Source organism: Malania oleifera, chromosome 7 (assembly GCF_029873635.1).
Source record: "Malania oleifera isolate guangnan ecotype guangnan chromosome 7, ASM2987363v1, whole genome shotgun sequence".
Taxonomy (NCBI): domain Eukaryota; kingdom Viridiplantae; phylum Streptophyta; class Magnoliopsida; order Santalales; family Ximeniaceae; genus Malania; species Malania oleifera.
Window position 1 is genome coordinate 47,323,346 of NC_080423.1, and position 19,555 is coordinate 47,342,900.

Consider the following 19,555-nt stretch of genomic DNA (forward strand, 5'->3'; position numbering starts at 1 on the left):
TCTACCCAAGTACTTTTCTACTTCCCTCATTATTCATTATTTAGCTTCTCTTTTCAATCATTGAGGACAATGCTATATTTTAGTTAAGGGGAGAGAATATGTATATGCAGTAGTGTGCTGCTATGTGATTTTAATATGATGTTTGCATCTATTAGACAATTGGTCCACCCTTAAGAAGCGCTGGTATTAAGCTCAAAGCATATTAAATTCCTTATTTGTGAATGTCACATGCTAAATTTTTATTTTCTTTTGAGGACATGGAACATGTAGGATGTAATGCAAATCAAGTTTAAATCAAAGGGAAATTTATCTTATTGGTCTAACATGGCTTTTGAATCTCATTTTGATGATAACAAATAAAGGTTAATTTAACATGTTGTGTTTAAGTGATGATATTTCAGAAAAGCTTGAATGACAAAGTTCAAAAGATCAAAAGAAATGCAAGTTCAAGATCACAAGTTCCATAAAGCCACACTCTATCTTCAAATTGATCAAAAGAATGCTCAAGAGGAGCAAAATGTTCAAAGCATGCGGAAGTATAAAGATGACTCAAGCTCAAGTCTAAGAGGATTCAAAGCAAAGACATATAGGAAGACTTCAAGCTTAGAGCGTTTAAAGTCTTAAAGATAACCTATGTACTTACTTCATACTAAATATCATTTTGAAATGCTTTGAAACTCATTAGGGGTTGTCATGGACTTAGAGAACTTATTTTAAAACCCCGAATTTTTTTTAAAGTAACAAAGCAAAATGGCTAAGTGTTTTTAAAAACTAAACTGAAAAACGGGTTTTATAATTGTTTAGGCAACTAAAGATTAAACCCCAAGCACTTGAAGATTTTCCTGAAGAAATTATGAAGAAACAGTAAAGGCCTAGGCACCTAACCCTGGTAACCTTAGGCGCCTAACCCTATTCTAGTTGAAAATCACTCAGTTTTCTAAAATATCAAGCGACTGACCCTGAGACCTTAGGCGCTTAAACACTGTCAATGGCTATATTTTTTAAAAGTTTTAAAATTCAAATTTATGTTTCCTGTACCCTAAATTTCGTATAAATTTGGGAAATACTCCAACTAACTTGGGCAACACGAGTTAAACCTTTTTGAACCTATAAATACATGATTTTTCTAATCAAATCCATACCAAGCATTGAAAATCTGCTCTCAAGCAAAAACTGCTCTTGCTCTCCCAAAGCTCTCTTGCTTACATCTTCATACTGAGAAATGTTGAGGTAATATGAATCTCTGATCAATCTTCTCCGAGCTCTAACATCTGATTTTTTTATTCCATCAAGAGAAGAATTCCAGTGAAATAATTCCTAAGCTTCAATTCAATTTCTTTTGAGATTTGTTTCAAAGCATATTAGTGCTTTTAATTGTACTAACCAGCTCTATCTAAGAGCATCTATTGTACAAAAGAAATTGTTTCTTGTTTCCTTGTTCTTTGATAGTTCAGGTCATTGGATCATTGTATCAAGTGTGGGGTATTGCTTGGAGAGGGGGCCCCACCCTAAAGGAGGGATTGTAAATGGTTTGTTTTGCTAGCAAAGGAATGGTTTAGTGGAATCCTTAGGTAGTCTTGCCTAAGGTAAGGACATAGGCTAGGGATAAGTCGAGCCTTGTAAAAAATTTCGGTCTCACTCTTAACCTTTACTTTTTAAATTTCGGCATCTATAAATTGTGTTTGTAAGTGCAGGTAGCTGAAATTGAGATTGAGAAGACATTTGAATTTAAGAAAGTAAGTTCGTTATTCTTTTTCGGAAAGCTTAAAGGGAGTATGTTGATTAATCGATTGTAGAAATCTTGATTAAAAGAAGTTTTCATTCATACATGGCTATAAACTAAGATTTTGCAAATGCTGAAATAAGGAAGTGCTGCAACTCTTAAAATTAACTCAGTATCGTGTGATTGGTTGTTTGAGGTATTTGGTTTGTGAATGATATTATGTTTCGGATTGTAGTTGATTTAAAATCAAAACATTATTGTGTGTTTTCTAAGTATACAAAAGATTGTGAATTTATTAAAAAAATTTTAGAGAATTTTATAAACCCAATTCACCCCCCTCTTAGGACTACACCTTAACTTTCATATCCATTGCACTTAGTTTCAACCAAGGGAAGAATGTTAAAAGTTTTACTAAACACACAAAACACAGGTTAGAATACTTAGAAAGACTACCTTAGATTGTTTTTGGGTGATGTATACTTCAGTTGTTTGGGACTCTAATGAACCATGTCCTAATGGCTTAAAAAAAAGGTGAAAAAGAAAAAGTTTGAAGCAAATGAAAATAAGAAACAAGCTAGGGTTCAATTTCAAAAAGAAAAGAAAAGAAAAGAAAAAAAATAAAAAGAGGGAAACTATTGTGTATTGGAAAGGGCCACCTATTACCAGGGTCTTAATTAAATAGGAAAGTGGGTGCCTTCTAAAGTGTAATAGCATGAAAGCCACCATTGTACATTCATGTTCTGGAAATGGCTACCTACTACCAGGGTCCTAACTAAACAAGAAAATGGGGGCCTTTTAAAGTGTAATAGTGTGAAAGAGGAGAAAACAATGTTGTGTGTGCGATGTGCACATGCCTCCAGCAACCTAGCATTTGACCATCTCTCTTTCCATCTCTCTCTCTCTCCCTCCCTCTCCCTCTTCCTTTGTTGAATTTTTTTTTTTTTACTTTGTCATTGTTTTTATGTCCCATTAAATTTCATCATTGTATTAAGATATTTTTTTAAAGTTATGGTTACTTTAATCTTTTTTTAGGTTCTCTCTCTCCCTGCCTCTCTCTCTCTCTCCTCCCCTCTCCTTTGTTTAATTATTTTTTTTCTTTACTTTATTGTTATTTCAATAACTTTGTTCAGTTTATTATTGGATTGAATTCAAGTTTTATTTTTTTGTCATTATTTTTATATATTAGAATAGTTTCTGTTATGCTTTATTATTTCAATATCTTGTATTTTATTTTAATTTTGAATGGTAGTTATTAGATTAATGAAATTCTTGTTTTCGATTTATTATTTGAATGCTTAAGTATTTAGTTGTTTGGTTTATTTAATTTATTTATAGTTGATTTATTGTTTGAATGAACCATTAAATAAATTATTTTGGTTAATTATGGGATTGAGTTTGCTACATTTATTTTTTTTTTAAGTTAATGTCGAGGTGGAAATTTCATAGTTGAATTTTTACTAAATGAATGGAATACTTATGTTTAAGTTCGTAGTTGAATGTTTAAACATTAAGTCATTTGGTTCGTTTAATTTCGTCATTGTTTAATTTATTGTTTCATTTTTTCTATCATTTACCTTCCATCATTTATTTATCGCTATCCATTTCTTGCATGTTATGTTCTTAGTTTAGTTTTCACGTTGTTTTAATCTCTAAAACACAAAAAAATATGAATATGATCTATGTTCAGTAGTTTTTTTTATCATTATTTTCTCCCTATTGTTTTAACGTGAGTTTGAAATTAATCTACATTCCCTGGGGAAACAATCTGGCCTTTTGGGCTAATTATTACACAACATTAGTCCTACACTTAGGATAGCCTTTGCGCTGCTCATTTTAGAGTGAGTCTGGAACACACCTTATAAGATTATGCCCTCCTCTTTTGGTGATACCTCACACCAAAACCACGGTTCACTACCCAAACCATAGGGATACAAGATATGGAAAATAAATTTTTGTACAAATATGAATGCTTCTCAAATAATCCAGGATGCACAAATTAAAGCTTATATGCACTTTTAAATGATATGAAATTAAGATCATTAGAGTATTTAGGATTTCTCTCTCAAAAATAGATATTTGAAGTATGTGAGAGTGGATAATGCTAAATGATCTTTGATTTAAATATGAGATAAGAAATATATGCTTTCAAAGATCCTTAAAACCTCAAGTGATTTCTTACAAACATGATTAAAAAATTTTGTTCAGAGGAAGCTAGGGTTTTTGCTTAAAAAGATTTTTGCAATGAAAACTATATGAGCATATGCATCTTGCAATGAGGAAGCTTAAGGATTCACAAGCTAAGTAAAATTTCTCCAAAGATATTTAACAATAAAAATATGTGGAGAAACACTAGCTTTACTCTTTAATGATTTGCATAATGAAGGATTTAATGAGAGTAAATTCCTGGGATGAAGAAATAAATGCCCCAACTAAATGTTCCTTTCGACAACCCTCAAGTGCAATAAATTTGCAAATGAAAGGAAGTGAATGAAGATCAAAGCCTTTTTTCAAAAATATTTTTCAAAAGAATGAAAGAAAGAGAGTAAAATAAAGCACAAAATATTTGAGAGGATTTGGAAGATAATCAATCATTAAGAAATGAGTTATAAGAGGGATATTTATAAATCTCTCAAAAATTTGACCGTTGGGGACCTATTAGGCATTAATTAATTTGTTTAATAAAAAATTAATGACATTTTCGGCTTTAAAAATTGGCCAACTTGAGAGGTCCGGTTAGTTGGGGATTGCTCCGGTCGGCTAGCCTTAGGCAAAATTCAAATTTATGGAGAGGTTTGGTTGACTAGGAAAGCTATCGGTTGGCTAGCTTTAGGCAACATTCCAACTCCCTGAGAAACGGTTTAACGAGCCTATGGTCTAGTAGGCTAGCTAGGCTTGAAGGCCAGTCAACTAGGCAGTTCAAGTGTTAAAGAGGTCGGTCAGCTGGGGCTATATAGTTTAGGCCTAAATCACTGGCCGGTCGACTAGGGCTAATAAAGCCTCCAAGGTCCGATCGACTGGGCCTTTATACTTTGGAGTTTTTGGTCAAGAAATAGGGTCTATAGACTAGGCTTTTCACACTTTTAAAATGGCCAGTCAACTGGGGTCCTCGTAAAAATCAATTTTAGCCTCGATTTTACCTCAAGATCATTTCAACAGTCTTTGTGTGTAAAGGTTTTTCATAAAAAAATTGTCCCCCTATGGTCTTTCTATGATCACCCTATGGTCCATTGAGCTTTGCAATCATATCATGTAGAGCACATGTTGACCTTATAGGTCACACCCAGTTTTGATAATGACAAATACTCAGGTATTTGATGGCTTTCAAGTGAGTGTGCAGGTTTATATTAGCAAACCAATTGATGGCACACGAACGTAGAGCATAAAGACCCTGAAGACCTTTTAATTTGTAATTGTAAATTCAATATTTGTAATATGGGTCTGTAATAGTAACTTAGGATGTGGTCTGTATTTATCTTACCTACACATCATGCATATTGGATATATGGTAAGCTCAAAATGATCATAGGAGCTGAATGACCGTAGGGCACCCGAAGTCACATCGCTTTTCTACTAACTTTGATTTGGGTTGCCGAAGCTCTGTCTGGGAGACTGAACTCATTTAAATTACTTTTCTTCTTGAGTCAAATTGAGTGACCAAACCAAGGTTTAGCCACCCAAACCTCGCCTAGTTAAAATTAGTTTAACCGTGGGTAAATAGGGTTATTTCAAGCTAATTGCATTTTAATCATTTGAGACTTTTTTAATTATTCCTATCATATCCCAAACGGTTATATTTTTACCCCTGGCCATAAGTATGACTTCATTTGCAAGATTAGCATAAGATTAGCACATAGATTAGACAAAATATCCTCTCTTTTGAAAATACATCTTTTGGCCAAATATTCTCAAATCTTTATTCCTTTGATATATTCTATGATTGTGTGAACATATCTAGAGTGCTTAAGATTGCTATAGCTTGTTAGAAACTCCCATTTGAGTGATTGACTGCTCTATTTCTTTTTGGGAGTTTAAGCTTAGGTTTATCCCACAGATTTACTCATTATAAATCTTGTGTGGGGATAAACCAAGTAAGCTTAGGATATTTGCATCTTTATTGCAAGTGTCCAATAGCTTGATTATTGGTGTGCGAAAATTCTTTCAAACAAGCAAACATTTTCAAACTTGTTGTGTGTGTGTTACTTTGAAGGAAACTCTTTTAAACTAGTTTGATTATCTGATTCATATACTTGGAATATTGATGTGCTATTGAAATACCTTATTTAGATTCCAAGATATTGCTTGTGTTGTACACCATTGGGCATCATACAGATTATATTGTGATTGGGTGTTGATTGCACAAAACTAGCATCATTGAGCTTACACTCTATCCATGTTATTGATGTGTATGTGAACGTGTGTATTTGTGTACATATCTGCTTTACGTGAAGGCACTATTTCTGTACCATTTATTTAAAAGAACACTGTTGTATTTCCAGGCGTGGCCTAAGGGGGTGGTAATCCAGCCCGGTAAGGATTGTGTAGGTTGAGGTCAGCCCTGTGTTAATTGACCAAGCTGTAAAGGTTGAGGATATCCTTATGCTAATTAACCTAGTTTATATAGGTGCCGCTTCACCCGTTAAGTTAGCCTATAGTGGTAATCCTTGTGCTTGTTAGCCAAGGCGAGGACGTAGGAAATTTGGCTGAACCTCGATAACATTTCTGGGTGTCGTCCCTTTTACTGCTTTATTGTGCATGCTTGATTAAATTCCCATTGCAGTTTAAATTCCATTGTATATTTGGATTGATTTATTTACATGCACAAGATTGACCTTAGGCTTGTGTAATACTGTTGATTAGCGATTGACCTAGGGGATAAAATTTTTAAATACCCAATTCACCCCCTCTTGGGATTGCACCAAAGCTAACAATTGGTATCAGAGCCTCTTTACGTAGACTTAAACATTATTTTGTAGAAGATCAAAATGGCTCTTGTTGGTGTATCCCAATCATGTGAGGGTAGGTTCTTTGCAAACCCTCCAATGTTTTCGGGTGAAACTTTTTTGATTGCAAACTTAGAATAACTATCTTTATAAAATCATTGAATTGGAGGACTTGGAGAATCATTACTGAAGGGGATATCGTACCTAAGAAAAGCATCAATAATGTTGAAATCCCCAAATCAGAAATTGTGCTGAATGATAATGATATGAGTTTAATTCGAATAAATTTTGATTCCATGAATATTCTATTTTACGCTTTAGATACTAATATCTTTCGTGAAGTAATGGCATGTCAAAACGCTAAAGCAATATGGGAGGAACTTGAAAAAAGATATGAAGCATCTAAGCATGAAAAATCTATAGCTGCATGTAACTCCAGCTCAAAAAGCCATGAAGGAGGTAAATTGTGCCTCATAGCTCTAACCGACGATGAGGTAAACCCATCTCCTTCTATGTTATTAGATAATCCTAGCAATGATTCATGTGATGAGTTGAATGATGCATCTGATTCCGAATCATGTGATAGTAGTGATAGTGAGAGCATGCCTACTTATGAAGAACTACAAATGGAATATGTTAGAACTCATAAGTCACATGTTAAAGCTAACCAAAGATATACGGCTTTGAAGAACAAGTATGAGGCCTATGAAAAAGAATGTGAATCAAAAGTTCTTGTTGAAGGGGAAAATGTTTTTAAAATCAAAGAGTTAGTAAACAAGAATGAAAAATTGGAAAAACAATTGAATGCAGTAAGATCCCAACTTACAATTGAAAATGAAAAGGATCTTCATATCCATGATCTTGAAAATAAAGCAAACAATGTGACTAAAGAGATTATTAAATTACAAAGTGTTTGCAAAGACTTGAAAGATTCAAAAATGCAAGATCTATAAAAGAAAGTAGAAGATGTGTCTAAGATCATCCATACATTCACTAGAGGTAAAGAAAATTTTGACAAACTCTTAGGTTCACAAAGGATGACCTTAGACAGAGAATGTATAGGTTTTAATGGAATTGGAAATAAGAAAAGAAAGAACCTATATATGGGGTACTTTGTAAAAGAATCGAAACACTATGCTAGTACCTCCTCCAGTCCATACACTCACACCACATGCATCTTATGTAAAAAGAAGGGGCACACAAAATTTGATGGCCCATTTAAAAGAAAAGGTGTGAAACCCAAACAAGTCTCGATAGTCAAAGTATCACCTAGTCCTAATCCATCAAGAATAAAAGGTAGAAAAATGATATGGGTTGTTAAGAAAGAAAACCCCTTGAATTCAAGGATTAATTTGCTTAAACAAGAATTACATAAGCACATAATTCTTCTTTAGCATCTAGGATTAGCCATAGAGGGAGTGTTGACTAAAGGCTTAGGAAGTGGTTTGGGCTGGAAATGTAAAATCTTAGTATTTGTCCACTATTTAAAATCTCACATACTAAGTATTTTGAAAAATCAAGCCATCAAAAATTCAAGCAAAATAATCTATCTGAAATTAATGCATATACATTCATTGGTTGAAATGTGAAATTATTGGTTGTTTTGAATAAAAATCCACTTCCAAATGGACATGGCATGTTTGCCTTGTATTTAAATTTCAAATTGCTTAACTCACGCAAAAATATGAGTATATTAAGTTAAGCATACATTGTCCATCGCACAAGTTTGTGATTTAGGGAATCCATATCACACTATATATTATTTAATCCTAAACCCATCCTTGAACTTAAAGGCCTTGAACAAGTAGCAGTCATTACTCTAGGCTTAAAGCACTATTGATCATAAATTCCAAATATTTCCAGTGCTTATTAAAAGGCATTTTTTTTCTTGGTCAAAACTAGGGGCATCCACTAGGGGGTTCAAGTATCACTCTTAAATAAAAATTCTCTTTAAGCTTAAATTATAATTCCTGTAATTTTTGTGCATGTCTGCCATAGGAAATTTTTGCTATACCATGATCACATTCGGTAAAGTTTTCATCCTATTCCATGGTTCATGTCCTTGCTCTAAATTGTGATCATATCTAAAGGATACATACCACTGTCCAAAGAGCTGTATTCAGAAATTCATACTCTCCTAGACACTCTTTGCGCATACTTGGACATCATTACTAAGCATGAAAACATTTTTGAAAATGTCCACTCATAATGAATACTCTTCGAGCTTAACAGAAATTATAATCATTAAGTGTATTTAATCTACTTCACACGCATAGCTCTCAAAACGTTAAGTCATATCCTTTAGAGTTTCATATACTTAAAAATTAGTTAAATGGCTAATATGATGGCCATAGGTTTCAACATATATGAAAATGCAATAACTAAGAAACCTATGCATGAATGTTAAGAATTAAAAACCATTTTAACTTTGGCCTCTATCATATATTGAAATTCATAAGTAAAGAAGCATACATTGGCTTATGATCCTGAAGAAGTATTGCATGTGAATCTTTGGCCCTCTAAGCCTAAGCATGTTTTGCCAAGATTAAATGACAAAAAATATAAACACTTGGCTAAGTTATTAGGAAATGAAAATGCATAAAATGATTAAGTGCATAACTCAAGGGGAGCATTTCTCTTTTATGACTATTTATATTAAATGCTCTCATGATCATAGCTTATATGCCTTAATGAATTACAACACTAAACTCACAACTATCCACTGATATTTATTGTTCATATTATATCTTGATGGATAGTGATTTGTAATTATCTAGTATTATGAGTTGTTATTGAATATATTTTTTTATAATACTTGATTGCATGGAACGCCATCTGCAAGGCTATTGTAGAAACTTATTTATTTACTTGTTTGTATGGAACACCAACTGCATGGCTGATGCACTATGTTGTGTATTGCATACTGGTAGCAGACATAGGTTCTTGAGTGCCTTGAACTTAATTATAAATTGCTTAATTGAACCTATCAAACGTAGGTTTTATGGGAAAATGTCCGATTTACAGATGGCATGCTGCCGAAATTTCGACAGGAAGTTTCCCAACATAAAACCTTGTGCGAAAGATGATTATGACAAAATTAATGTTGAAACATTTTTGAAATGATGAGTGAAACCAAATAGACAATTAAACTTCAACCTAACGTAATCATCAACTGTTTAGAAAGGGTCAGCTCCATCCCTAAAGGAAGTGCATAAATGATCTATATGCATCACTATTGTTTATTGAAATATTAAGGCTCTTCAGAAAATCCTGAACATTATATCTTGCACGTAAAGTTCTATGATTTTATATGAAATGTTCTTGGGTTATGAACATTATTCTATGTCTTAATATATATCTTCTGATGCATCCACGGTCTATAGGGACAGCTATACTAATAGGGGTACATAGATTGATTAATATTCAATATAGTTGATTTTAAAGTGTCAAAATGAATAACTTATACTACTGAGCATGATGAAATTAATCCTTGATTAGTATAAGTAATTAAAGAATCTTAGAACGTACTGAAATTGATAGGGGGAGCATCTAGGCATAAGTTCCTATCTTATTTTGCTCACAAATATTCTTTGCTTAGATCTATTGTGAACTCATTGTGGCATGTGCTTAACTGAAATGATCTTTGTGAAAATCTTAAGTTGATATATATTTCCTTGCCACATTTTGTTTGTGTTTGCCATGTGATCTTGCATGTGATTGTTGAATTTTTAAGATCATTATGGTTTTGGTTTCCTGGTTATGTTATGAATGTACTTAAATGCTAAAACAAATAAGATGTTGTTTGCTTGCATAATCTTTAATTTTTTTGGCAAGCAACCTCTAGCACTATTTTGTAAACATCATAAGGCGGATATATATTTACATGTATATACGTATATATTTATAGTAATATTTTATGGCAAAAACTAATTTCAAAGCTAAACTCTTTTTTTCCTCTCTTACCTTATTATTATATATGGTTTTAAAGTTGCATAAGTGGTTCATGGATCTTACATGAAAATGCATGCGAACTAGTTAGATCATTTTTATGCTCAAACCTACTATTTGGTATCATATGCCATGTGTTTTAATCTCAAATCTTTTAGGGGTCTTATGATATGTTACAATTGCCATGGCTTGTGCATATTTATGGTTTAACTTAGTTGTCATGTCATTTAAATCTTTAAATCACCAGTTATGTTGTTTGGGTGCGTAATTGCTATATCTCATACTTTATCATTCATTGTGTATTGTATGGTTATATTATTATCTCTCTGGATGTTGAAAGTAATATATCTTGATCATACCAGAACTGTTTGAGTAGTTGTAAATAAATTGTTAGATTTTATTAACTCAAACAGGTCATTTCTCACACAGGACTTGTTTTGGAAAGTCCTATGTTCAAACGACACTCTGCCGAAATTTTTCAAAACTTTCCATGACTTATATTGTACAAAAAATGATGTTTACACTTTGCCAATAGCTGCTATTTTTATGGCCCTTTTTGCTATTGCCAAAAGGGGGAGATGAAGAGGCAAAAATTGGGTTGAATTGAATTAAATGAAAAATTATTTGCATTGATATACATTATGCATATTGTTAGGGGGAGCCTTCTAAGGCTATACCCATTTTTTGTATGATGTATTTTTCATCATCAAAAGGGGGAGGGTATTGGCCTTATAGGTCACACCCAGTTTTGATAATGACAAATACTCTGGTATTTGATGACTTTCAAGTGTGTGTGTAGGTTTATATTAGCAAACCAATTGATGGCATATGAAAGCAAAGCATGAAGACCCTGAAGACCTTTTAATTTGTAATTGTAAATTCAATATTTGTAGTATGGGTCTGTAATAGTAACTTAGGATGTGGCATGTATTTATTTTACTTGCACATCATGCATATTGGATATATGATAAGCTCAAAATGACCATATAGGCTGAATGACCTTAGGGCACCCTTCGGTCAACTGTCGATTAACCGACACCAAATTTTTGGGACTATCTCCAAACGGCCCTAGAAAAGACCTTAGTGTGACTCTAGGTCCCAACACTCACACACATAGCATATAATATATAGGAGTGTTTAAATTGTGCTTGAATTGAAAATTTCTTAGCAACTTGAGCGAGCTCGGGTGACCGAACCCTTGGAGTACAAAACTCCTCGGGTGCCCAAATATTGACGAGTCAACATGTTATCCAGGCTCTCGGGAAACCGAATTAAAATGTGCTTATCTTCCTCAAGCGCCCAATCGCCTCGAAAGGGACAGTTCACTAACTCGAGCGACTAATAGTTTTAGTTCAAAAAGGACCCCAAGTGACCGAACACATGAGTTCGGGCCACTAAACATTGGACCAGGCACCTGAAGTCACATAGCTTTGCTACTAACTTTGATTCAAGCTACCAAAGCTCTATCCGGGAGACTGAATTCATTTAAATTACATGTATTCCTAAGTCAAATAGAGCAATTAAACCAAGGTTTAGCCACCGAAACCTCGCCCGGTTAAAATTAGTTTGATTGCGGGTAAATAGGGTTATTTCAAGCTAATTGCATTTTAATCATTTGAGACTTTTTTAACTATTCCCATCATATCCCAAACGGTTATATTTTTACCCCTAGCTATAAATATGACTTCATTTGCAAGATTAACATAAGATTAGCACATAGATTAACCAAAATTTTCTCTCTTTTGAAAATACAACTTTTGGCCAAATACTCTGAAATCTCTATTCCTTTGATACATTCTGAGATTGTGTGAACATTTCTAGAGTGGTTAAGATTGCTATAGCTTGTTAGAAACTCCCATTTGAGCGATTGATTGCTATATTTCTCTTGGGGAGTTTAAGCATAGGTTTATCCCACTGATTTGCTCATTATAAATCTCTTGTGGGGATAAACCAAGTAAGCTTAGGATATTTGCATCTTGGTTGCAAGTGTCCAATAGCTTGATTTTTGGTGCACCAAAATTCTTTCAAACAAGCAAACATTTTCAAACTTGTTGTGTGCATATTACTTAGAAAGAAACTCTCTTAAACTAGTTTGATTATCTGATTCATATACTTGGAATATTGATGTGCTATTGAAACACCTTGTTTAGATTCCAAGATATTGCTTGTGTTGAACACCGTTGAGCATCATACTGATTATATTGTGATTGGGTGTTGATTGCACCAAACTAGCATCACTAAGCTTACACTATATCCATGTTAATGATGTATATGTGAATGTGCGTATTTGGGTACATATCTGCTTTACGTGAAAGCACTATTTATGTACCATTTATTTGAGAGAATACTATTGTATTTCTAGGCGTGGCCTAAGGGGGTGGTAATCCAGCCCGATAAGGATTGTGTAGGTTGAGGTAAGCCTTGTGTTAGTTGACCTAGTTGTAAAGGTTGAGGTCATCCCTGTGTTAAGTAACCTGGTTTGTATAGGTGTCGCTCCACCCGTTAAGTTAGCCTATAGTGGAAATCATTGTGCTTGTTAGCCAAGCCGAGGAAATAGGCAATTTGGCCGATCCTCGATAACATTTATGGGCATCGTCCCTTTTACTGCATTATTGTGCATGTTTGATTAAATTCCCATTGTAGTTTAAATTCCATTGTCTATTTGGATTGATTTATTTTACATGCACTAGATTGACCTTAGGCTTGCATAATACTATTGATTAGTGATTGACCTAGGGGATAAAATTTTTAAATACCCAATTCACCCCCTTTTGGGATTGCACCAAAGCTAACAATTGGTATCAGAGCCTCTTTACCTAGACTTAAACGTTATTTTGTAAAAGATCAAAATGGCTCTTGTTGGTGTATCCCAATCATGTGAGGGTAGGTTCTTTGCAAACCCTCCAATGTTTTCTGGTGAAACCTTTTTTGATTGCAAACTTAGAATGACAATATAAAATCATTGAATTGGAGGACTTAGACAAAGAATGTATAGGTTTTAATGGAATTGGAAATAAGAAAAGAAAGAACCTATATATGGGGTACTTATTAAAAGAACCGAAACACTATGCTAGTACCTCCTCCAGTCCATACACTCACACCACATGCATCTTATGTAAAAAGAAGGGGCACACAAAATTTGATTGCCCATTTAAAAGAAAAGGTGTGAAACCCAAACAAGTCTAGAGAGTCAAAGTACCACCTAGTCCTAACCCATTAAGAATAAAAGGTAGAAAAATGATATGGGCTGTTAAGAAAGAAAACCCCTTGAAATTCAAGGATGAATTTGCTCAAACAGGAATTACATAATAACATAATTCTTCTTTAGCATCTAGGATTTGCCATAGGGGGAGTGTTGACTAAAGGCTTAGGAAGTGGTTTGGGCTGGAAATGTAAAATCTTAGTATTTGTCCACTATTTAAAATCTTACATACTAAGTATTTTGAAAAATCAAGCCAATTCGAAAATTCAAGCAAAATAATCTATTTGAAATTAATGCATATACATTCATTGGTTGAAATGTGAAATTATTGGTTGTTTTGAATAAAAATCCACTTCCAAATGGACATGGCATGTTTGCCTTGTATTTAAATTTCAAATTGCTTAACTCATGCTTAAATATGAATATATTAAGTTAAGCATAAATTGTCCATCGCATAAGTTTGCGATTTAGGGAATCCATATCACACTATATATCATTTAATCCTAAACCCATCCCTAAACTTAAAAGCCTTGAATAAGTAGCAGTCATTACTCTAGGCTTAAAGCACTATTGCTCATAAATTCCAAATATTTTTGGTGCTTATTAAAAGACATTTTTGTCTTGATCAAAACTAGAGGCATCCACTAGGGGATTCAAGTTTCACTCTTAAATCAAAAATTCCCTTTGAGCTTAAATTATAATTCCTCTAATTTTGGTGTATGTCCTCCATAGAAAATCTTTACCATACCATGATCACATTCAATAAAGTTTTCATCCTATTCCATGGTTCGTGTCCTTGCTCTAAATTGTGATTATAACTAAAAGATACATACCACTGTCCAAAAAGTTGTATTCATAAATTCATACTCTCCTGGACACTCTTTGCGCATACTTGGACATCATTACTAAGCACAAAAACATTTTTGAAAATGTCCACTCATAATGAATACTCTTCGAACTTAACAAAAATTATAATCATTAAGAGTATTTAATCTACTTCACACGCATAGCTCTCAAAACGTTCAGTCATATCCTTCAAAGCTTCATATACTTAGAAACATGTTAAATGGCAAATATGATGGCCATAGGTTTCAACATATATGAAAATGCAATAACTAAGAAACTTATGCATGAATGTTAAGAAATAAAAACCATTTGAACTTTGGCCTCTATCATATATTGAAATTCATAAGTAAAGAGGCATACATTGGCTTATGACCCTAAAGAAGTATTGCATGTGAATCTTTGGCCCTCTAAGCCTAAGCATGTTTTACCAAGATTAAATCATGAAAAATCTAAACACTTGGCTAAGTTATTTGGAAATGAAAAGGCATAAAATGATTAAGTGCATAACTTAGGGGGAGCATTTATCTTTTATGACTATTTATATTAAATGCTCCCATGATCACAGCTTATATGCCTTAATGAATTACAAAACTAAACTAATAACTATCCACTGATATTTATTGTTCATATTATATCTTGATGGATAGTGATTTGTAATTATCTAGTATTGTGAGTTGTTATTGAATATATTGTTTGATAATACTTGATTGCATGGAACACCATTTGCAAGGCTGTTGCAAAAACTTATTTATTAGCATGCTTGTATAGAACACCAACTGCTTGGCTGATGTAGTATGTTGTGTATTGCATGCTAATAGCAGATATAGGTTCCTGTGTGCTTTGAACTTAATTATAAATTGCTTAATTGAACCTATCAGATGTAGATTTTATGGGGAAATGTATGATTTATAGATGGCTTGCTATTGAAATTTTGACTGGAATTTTCCCAACATAAAACCTTGTGCGAAAGATGATTATAATAAAATTAATGTTGAAACATTTTTTAAAGGATGAGTGAAACTAAATAGATAATTAAACTTCAACCTAACATAATCATCAAATGTTTAGAAAGGGTCAGCTCCATCAATAAAGGAAGCGCATAAATGATCTATATGCATCACTATCGTTTATTGAAATATTAAGGCTCTTCAGATTACCCTGAACATTATATCCTGCACGTAAAGTTCTATGATTTGATATGGAATGTTCTTGGGTCATGAACATTATTGCATGCCTTAATATATATCTTCTGCCATGGTCTATAGGGACAACTATACTAATAGGGGTAAATAGATTGATTAATATTCAGTATAGTTGATTTTAATGTGTCAAAATGAATAGCTTATACTATTGAGCATGGTGAAATTAATCTTTGATTAGTATACGTAATTAAAGAATCTTAGCATGTACTCAAATTGATAGGGGGAGCATCTAGGCATAAATTCTTATCTTGTTTTGCCCACAAATATTTTTTGCTTAGATCTATTGTGAACTCACCGTGGCATGTGCTTAACTGAATTATCTTTGTGAAAATCTTAAGTTGATATATTTTTCCTTGGCACATGTTGTTTGTGTTTGCCATGTGATCTTGCATGTCATTGTTGAATTTTTAAGATCATTATGGTTTTGGTTTTCTGGTTATGTTATGAATGTACTTAAATGCTAAAAGAAAAAAAATGTTGTTTGCTTGCATTATCTTTAAATTTTTTTTTGGCAAGCAACCTCCAGCACTATTTTGTAAACATCATAAGGCTAATATATATTTACATATATATACATATATATGTAGAGTAATATTTTATCGCAAGAACTAATTTCAAAGCTAAACTCTTTTTTTCCTCTTTTGCCTTATTATTATGTATGGTTTAAAGTTGCATAAGTAGTTCATGGATCTTACATGAAAATGCAAGCGAACTAGTTAGATCGTTTTTATGCTCAAACCTGCTATTTGGTACCATATGTCGTGTGTTTTAAACTCAAATCTTTTACGGGTCGAATGATATGTTTCAATTGCCATGGCTTGTGTATATTTATGGTTTAACTTAGTTGTTATGTCATTTAAATCTTTAAATGACCATATATATTGTTTGGGTGCGTAATTGCTATATCTCATACCTTATCATTCATTGTGTATTGTATGGTTATATTATTATCTCTCTGGATGTTGAAAGTAATATATCTTGATCATACCGGAACTGTTTGAGTAGTTGTGGATAAATTATTAGATTTTTTTAACTCAAACAGGTCATTGCTTATACAAGACTTGTTTCGGAAAGTCCTATATTCAAACGACAAACTGCCAAAATTTTTCAAAACTTTTCAAAACTTATAATGTACAAAAATTGATGTTTACACATTGCCAATAGCTGCTATTTTTATGGCCCTTTTTGCTGTTGCCAAAAGGGGGAGATGAAGAGGCAAAAATTGGGTTGAATTCAATTAAATGAAAAATTATTTGCATTGATATACATTATGCATATTGTTAGGGGTAGCCTTCTAAGGCTATACCCATTTTTTGCATGATGTATTTGTCATCATCAAAAAGGGGGAGAATGTTGACCTTATAGGTCACACCAAGTTTTGATAATGACAAATACTCTGGTATTTGATGACTCTCAAGTGTGTGTGTAGGTTTATATTAGCAAACAAATTGATGTCACATGAAAGCAAAGCATGAAGACCCTGAAGACCTTTTAATTTGTAATTGTAAATTCAATATTTTGTACTTTGGGTCTGTAATTGTACCTTAGGATGTGGTCTGTATTTATCTTACCTGCACAGCATGCATATTGGATATATGATAAGCTCAAAATGACCATAGGGGCTAAATGAACTTAGGGCACTCTTCGGTTAACTGTCAGTCGACCGACCCCGGATTTTTGGGACTATCTCAAAACGGCCCTTGAAAAGACCTTAGTGAGACTCTAGGTCCCAACACTCACACACATAGCATATAATATATATGAGTATTGAAATTGTGCTTGAATTGAAAATTTCTTCGCAACTCGAGAGAGCTCGGGCGACCGAACCCTTGGAGTACAAAACTCATCGGGCACCCAAATGTTGACGAGTCAACATGTTAACTAAGCTATCGGGCAACCGAATTAAAATGTGCCTATCTTCCTCAGGCGCCCGATTGCCTCAAAAGGGATAGTTCACCAACTCGGGCAACCGATAGTTTTAGTTCAAAAAGGACCCCTAGGCGACTGAACACATGAGTTCGGGCCACCGAACATTGGACCGGGCACCCGAAGTCACATAGCTTTGCTACTAACTCTGATTCGAGCTATTGAAGCTCTATTTGGGAGACCGAACTCATTTAAATTACTTTTATTCCTGAGTCAAATCGAGCGACCAAATCAAGGTTTAGCCACCCGAACCTCGCCCGGTTAAAATTAGTTTTACCACAGGTAAAGAGGGTTATTTCGAGCTAATTGCATTTTAATCATTTTGGACTTTTTTAATTATTCCCATCATATCTCAAATGGTTATATCTTTACCCCTGGCTATAAATATGACTTCATTTGCAAGATTAGCATAAGATTAGCACATAGATTAGTCAAAATATCCTCTCTTTTGAAAATACATCTTTTGGCCAAATACTTTCAAATCTCTATTCCTTTGATATATTCTGAGATTCTGTGAACATTTCTAGAGTGGTTAAGATTGCCATAGCTTGTTAGAAACTCCCATTTGTGTGATTGATCGCTATATTTCTTTTAAGGAGTTTTAGCTTAGGTTTATCCCACATATTTGCTCATTATAAATCTTGTGTGGGGATAAACCAAGTAAGCTTAGGATATTTGCATCTTTGTTGCATGTGTCCAACTGATTGATTTTTGGTGTGCAAAAATTCTTTCAAACAAGCAAACATTTTCAAACTTGTTGTGTGCATATTACTTTGACGAAAACTCTCTTTAACTAGTTTGATTATCTGATTCATATACTTGGAATATTGATGTGCTATTGAAATACCTTGTTAAGATTCAAAGATATTGCTTCTGTTGAACACCGTTGAGCATCATATTGATTATATTGTGATTGGGTGTTGATTGCACAAAACTAGCATCACTGAGCTTACAATATATCCATTTTATTGATGTGTATGTGAACGTGCGTATTTGGGTACATATCTGCTTCATGTGAAAGCACTATTTCTATACTATCTATTTGAGAGAATATTTTTATACTTCCAGGCGTGGCCTGACGGGGTGGTAATCTAGCCTGATAAGGATTGTGTAGGTTGAGGTCAGCCTTGTGTTAATTAACCTAGTTGTAAAGGTTGAGGTTAGCCCTATGCTAATTGACCTGGTTTGTATTGGTGCTGCTCCACCTATTAAGTGAGCCTATAGTGGCAATCCTTGTGCTTGTTAGCCAAGGAGGGGACGTAGGCAATTTGGCTAAACCTCGATAACATTGATGGGTGTCGTCTCTTTTATTGCTTTATTATGCATGCTTGATTAAATTTCCATTATAGTTTAAATTCCATTGTACATTTGGATTGATTTATTTTACATGCACTAGATTGACCTTAGGTTTGTGTAATACTGTTGATTAGTGATTGACCTAGGGGATAAAATTTTTAAATACCCAATTCACCCCCCTCTTGGGATTGTCCCAAAGCTAATAGCACGCATTTATAACATAAAAACCAAGTGTAATTCCAATTGAAATATATTTCTCTTCTTTGATCTCTACTTTTGCATGGAATATGCTGGATGATGTGATCTTTAAGTCCCTTTAGGCTTCCATTTCTTCTTTACCTTATATGTGCTGAATTTGTAAACACGCTTAAGCACTAAATACACACGTTAGATACTTGTACTTTGTCATTATCAAAATAGGGATTGAACTCAAAAAGTCAACATCCATATTCCTTTATTTATTTTTTATTTT